General features: G+C 36.2%; 1 pseudogene; it reads right to left on the reverse strand.

Annotated features, from left to right (window-relative positions):
* Positions 1–1,054: 1,054 nt before the first annotated feature.
* Positions 1,055–5,797, reverse strand: LOC128594770 (mitochondrial import inner membrane translocase subunit TIM14-like; annotated as a pseudogene).
* Positions 5,798–6,053: the final 256 nt, after the last annotated feature.

The raw sequence follows: 6,053 nt of genomic DNA on the forward strand, positions 1-6,053 counted from the left end.
TTTCTAAAGGTTCCTTTTCTATGTTTTTGAGTGTGCAATATCTAGCATGTCTAAAATTAGGGCATTGTTTTGAGGATTTTTGCAGACCAACTAGCTCTTGCCACAAAACTTTTTTCATAGTTTGGTTTTCTTTTTCTCTCTTCTGTTACAGGTAGTTTGGCTCACTTTCATCATAGTTGCCTCTATTTCTCATTAACCAAATTAACCTTTCAGGAAAGTGTGTCTTTTCTGTGTTGATAATAGTAATGGTTCGAGAAGGATAAACGGTTCTCCGTTCAACTATGTATCGTGCACTTGAGTGTTTTTCTCATGTTATTTCCTCTGATCACAATTTTTCTGTACCTGGGTTTCATTATTTTTCTACAACTCTTTTGAAAGATGGTAATCTATTCTGAGGTTTTGCTTTTTAAACCCTCTATGATGGGATCATTATTTTATGACTCCGGTGCATTCCTAAACTCTGAAGTCAGTCCTGTGCAAGTATTTGAGAATAAATGAACATTAAAAAAACGTGTGAGCACGTGCTTTCCCAGATGCTTTTCAATTATGTTAGAACTTTACGGCTTTGTTGTAACCCCCTTTCCTTGCGCCTTATTATTCTCTTTCTTCTCCAAGTGAGAACAAATACGAGCATAGTAATGCAAGCAAGCTTCCTTCTATTATAAAACTTAATATACCCACCATGAATGTATGGTAGATGAAATTTGACCTTCAATTTTAATAGCAGTTTCATATTTTTTTGTCATCTGACTGGAGCCTTTTCTTCTATTCACATTTATGTCATGGAATATACATGTCTGCTTCACATCTTTTAGTATGTATTGCTTGCTGGAGATGGTGATCTGGAACATGAAAATAATTCACTAACAAAAATTTATTTACCTTGCATCATGTTTAGATAGCTTAAGAACTATAGAAGTCACAACCTTAGTGGGTCTGTTTATAAGAAAGTCTGTACTTTTTTATTTTTCATTTTTAGAAACTGTATGTCTAAGGCATTGTATTATAAAAAGTTGGCACTCATATACACAAACTAATGTGAACTTAAAATTCATCATACACTTATTTCATATTTTAGCTTAGCCTTCTAGTGTAAATCTGTAGCTTTATTGATTTTGGCTGCTATATAAGGAGATCCTCTTCTGTCCTGGTGATTTAAGAGCATAATTCATTGATGAGCATCTCCTATTTTTCCCTTACTGGCAGTAGGGCTTACACCTACTATTAATAGTGCTTCCCATTTTCTCATTTTGGGTTCAAACCCACCTCTGTTAATAGTCACCACTGAAGGTAGATTTTGGTAGACTTCAAAAAACTTGTTTTACTTGAGATTCCATGTGCTTCACAGCTTGCAAAACATAATAGTATACAAATCTTGCAGGAGCAATGGTTAGTCCAGCTGCTACCACTGTACTGGCCATGGCTCAGGCTTAGCTCCCCTGCCTGCACCGGGAGCGCTATCCTAGTCCAGAGGTCTTGGCCACTAACTATGCACCTTTACCAGAGAGCAGTGCAGCCATAGGCTGCAGGCACAAGCCTCCTGAGCACTGCTGCCCTACAAAACATGGCAGTGGAAGCTGCAAACTGAAAGTCTTTATTGACAAATATTTTTTAATTGAAATGTACTGAGTTTTTTATGGGGTCAGTACAATAGTCTGATTTTCATGAAAACCATGTCTCTCTGAAATGGGTGTTATAGACGCTGTTGTCTCTTCTCCATCACCTTTTGAATGTTGAATTGTTCATAGGCTAAAATTTAAGAAGAAATTTCAGCTGACAAGGTAAATAATTAAAGTATAGTATGACTGCACATATTTTATCAGGGAAAGTTTTTGAATCTAGGATTTATTGCTAAATGAAGAGATAAAAAATCTTTTATTTATGATTATTTGAAATAGCTTTTTCTTTGATAGAAGAGTTTTTTTAGTCATCATTTTGTGCCAATTAAAGTTTTTTGAAGTTTCCCTTACACAAAATTTAGACAATTTTAAAATCTGAAGTTTTCTTTTAGGCTAGATGTGGTAGCTCACACCTGTAATCCTAATAACACTGTGGGAGGCTGAGATGGGTGGATTGCCTGAGCTTGTGAGTTCAAGACTAGCCTGAGCAAGAGAGCCCCATCTCTATGAAAAGTAGAAAAACTAGCTGGGCATTGTAGTGGACCTCTGTAGTCCCAGCTACTCGGGAGGCTGAGGCAGGATTGCTTGAGCCTAAGAGTTTGAGGTTGCTGTGAGCTAGGCTGATGTCGTGGCACTCTAGCCTGGCAACAGTGAAAGTCTGTCTCAAAAGTCTTAACAGTTGAAAATGTTTTAGTATAATTAAAAGTGCAAGGGATATAAGAGTTTAATAGTACTAATTTCATATTTACAAAAATAAATATTTTAAGACTTAAACGGGTATGTAATATCCCAAGTATGTTAGTCACATAATATTATCCATGGATATTTGGCCATTGCTTTTTCCCATTGAATAGTTACATTAAACTTCATACATTTGATGAGCTACCTAACATAAAAATGAGAAAAGCAATATGCATTTAAACTTTTAACTTTAGAATTTATGAAGTTCATATATATATACCCTAGTTAAAGCACTTAAAAAAATATAGTAGTATGGGGCAGCGCCTGTGCTCAGTGGGTAAGGCGCCGGCCCTATATACCGAGGATGGTGGGTTCGGACCTGGCCCAGCCAAACTGCAACAAAAAGCCGGGCGTTGTGGTGGACGCCTGTAGTCTCAGCTACTCGGGAGGCTGAGGCAAGAGTATTGCCTAAGCCCAGGAGTTGGAGGTTGCTGTGAGCTGTGTGATGCCACAGCACTCTACTGAGTGCTACAAAGTGAGACTCTGTCCCTACAAAAAAAAAAAAGAAAGAAAATATAGTAGAATGTTAACTTTTAGTTGTTAAGGACTTTTTAAAGCAGAACTGAGCACACATTGGATATGTTTGAATGTGTTGTTTAGTTTGTTTTGCAATTGTTCTATTTGGCAGGCCTATCCAAAAACACTGGTGAACTGCCATCTTGTTTGGGTTGGCTTAAATTTAATGAATATTTAGATTCCATTTCTTAATTGATTGGCCATTAAGAAGAGATGTCAATACTTAAAACCATAGTATCAAACAGTTTAGGCTGGCTGTGGTGGCTCACACATGTAATCCTAGCACTGTGAGAAGTGAAAGTGAGAATATTGCTTGAGCTCAGGAGTTTGAGACCAGCCTAAGCAAGAGGGAGACCTTGTCTCTACTAAAAATAGAAAAACTAGCCAAGCATTGTGGTGGGCCCCAATAGCCGTAGCTACTCAGGAACTGAAAAAGAGTATCACTTGAGCCCGTGAATTTGAGGTTGCTGTGAGTTAGGCTGTCATCATTGGCACTCTAGCCTAGGGCAATAGAATGAGACTCTGTCTCAAAAATAAAAAAGTGTAAAAGTTATACAAAGCTAGTTTACTCATCAAGAACTGCCATTTACTGCAGACCACTTGCAAGAAAGTTGGGAACAATGAAATTCACAACAACTGTCCTGCTAAGAATCTTATAAAGATTTCCATTCTGTTTTACCAATTGGGAACACCTTGATGTTTAATATTTAAACTATTGGTATCATTTTTCTAATGTATAATTTGTATTACTGGGATAAAATATGTACAGTGGTAATACTAGTGCTTTAAAGTTTAAACACACTTTGGCAATACCACTTTCATATTTTCAGATGTCAACGAATTTAGTAAGTAGTTATTTATGTTTTAAAAATTCAGAGTAATCTCTGATCTAAAACCATCAATATACATTTTTTACAGTAATTAACGTGCAAATATTTCAGTAATATAAATTGTTTGAAAAGGTTGCTGCAGGTAAATGCTATATTTAAACTTTTAAGATCTTGGCCAAATAATTTATAATTTACAGAATATTTTCTTTAAGGAGGTGCTTTTTTTTTCTTTAAAACTTGATTTTTCCTAATGCTTTATTCATAATGCCAAAGTTATAGGCAAAACTACCAGTAATCTATATTGTTTTATTTAATATCAAGTTGAATAAAATAAATTTTATTCTAGTCAGAGCCTAAATCACATCTTGAATGTCTACATGTTTGTTACTATTTTTAAAATCAAGAGTTACTAAATTTTTTTAAATGGCACATTGGACCTATACAAAAAAGATTGATTCAGTGCATAATCAAAACATGATTTAAGAATCTTAAGTTGAAAACTAAATCTTGATGTTTTAAATTCTTAGGATTTAATAGTTAATATTGAGATCCTATTAAAAACTTTATCTGCCAGCTACTAAAATTAAAAAATAAATAAATAAATAAATAAAACAGGGCGGCGCCTGTGGCTCAGTCGGTAAGGCACCAGCCCCATATACTGAGGGTGGCGGGTTCAAACCCGGCCCCGGCTGAACTGCAACCAAAAAATAGCTGGGCGTTGTGGCGGGCGCCTGTAGTCCCAGCTACTCGGTAGGCTGAGGCAAGAGAATCGTTTAAGCCCAGGAGTTGGAGGTTGCTGTGAGCTGTGTGATGCCATGGCACTCTACAGAGGGCCATAAAGTGAGACTCTGTCTCTACAAAATAACAAAACAAAACAAAAAAAAGAACTATTCAGAATTGAATAGGCTTCAGGCCACTATTTTTAAAATGAATTGTTTGTTGTATCTGGACCCCAATAGGTATGGAAATGTGATACATAACTTTAATAAAAACCATATCAGATGAACGAATCATTTCAGCAGTGTACATAATTTTTTTTTTTATTCAAAGTAAAAACTTGGATTCGTGAGGTGGGTGGATTGCCTGAGCTCACAGATTCGAGACCAGCCTGAGCCAGCGTCAGACCCCATCTCTAAAAATAGCCCGGTGTTGTGGCAGGCGCCTCAGCTACTTGGGAGGCGGAGGCAAGAGAATTGCTTGAGCCCAAGAGTCTGAGGTTGCTGTGAGCTATGATGTAACAGCACTATCAAGGGTGACTAAGTGAGACTCTGTCTCAAAAGAAAAACCTTTCATTCCCAAGTCCTTTATCAGCACCTTTCGCTAATAAATGAGCTGGCTTTATATTGTTTATTGAAGTCTTAAACATAATAAAAATATTTTTGTGTTCTACTTTCATGAATGAAAACATTTTGACATTGTTGGTTAATTCTTGAATTTTGATTTTATTTTCAATTTGAAGAAAATCTTTGCTATTTTTACTTTTCCAAAAATGGCCTGGTATTTTAAGAATTAATGCCAAAAACATAGCTTCTAATTGGCTTGTTTAGTAATAGTGTATCTAAAACAATGTCAAGACTGTTAGACAAAGCAAGTGGGAAACATTAGTGAAATATATATGGACATTCCTGATTTGTTTAGGAAGTGCTTATTCGTCTTGTGTGTAGTTCAAAGGGGAATATTTCCTGGAATCTTTGTAATGTTTTTTTCTTTGAAAGAGGAAAATGCACATTTGAAATGTGATTATCTAATCCTATAACACTGGACTACTAGGAATAACTTTCTAAAAAATTACTCTTCTGTATAAATATTTGAAATTCAAGTACAGAAACCATGTGAAATAAAAAAAAAGGATCATCTTTTGGCCATGATACAAGTGCACTGTGGCAGTGCTGTTTGCTCAGGAACCAACTCTGTGTGTGCTTGTCTCTCCTAAGTTGGTTTGCTGTTGATACACACACAGGCCTTCCTGTCTGGTCCTTCGAAAGCCGGGCTTCCAAAGCAATGTTGAACACTGAGGATTCTATTGTTAATGTGGATGTTCAATGAGGTGTATTTTAAATATCAAAGATTATGAAATAAAGATAATGTTTGTTTTTCTATTTCTGTTTTGTGTTATTAATTTATAGCCTTACTATTCAAGGCAGGGTTGGAGGACCAGCATCTACATCACTTGAGAACCTTTCAGAAATGCAGAGTACCAAGTCAGAACCTGCATTTTTTTCTTTTTCTTTTTCTTTTTTTGTGGGGAGAGATGGAGTTGCACTTTGTTGCCCTTGCTAGAGTGCCATGGCATCACAGCAACCTCAGACTCCTGGGCTTAAGGAATTCTTTTGCTTCAGCCTCCCCA

This window comes from Nycticebus coucang, chromosome 9 (assembly GCF_027406575.1).
Source record: "Nycticebus coucang isolate mNycCou1 chromosome 9, mNycCou1.pri, whole genome shotgun sequence".
Taxonomy (NCBI): domain Eukaryota; kingdom Metazoa; phylum Chordata; class Mammalia; order Primates; family Lorisidae; genus Nycticebus; species Nycticebus coucang.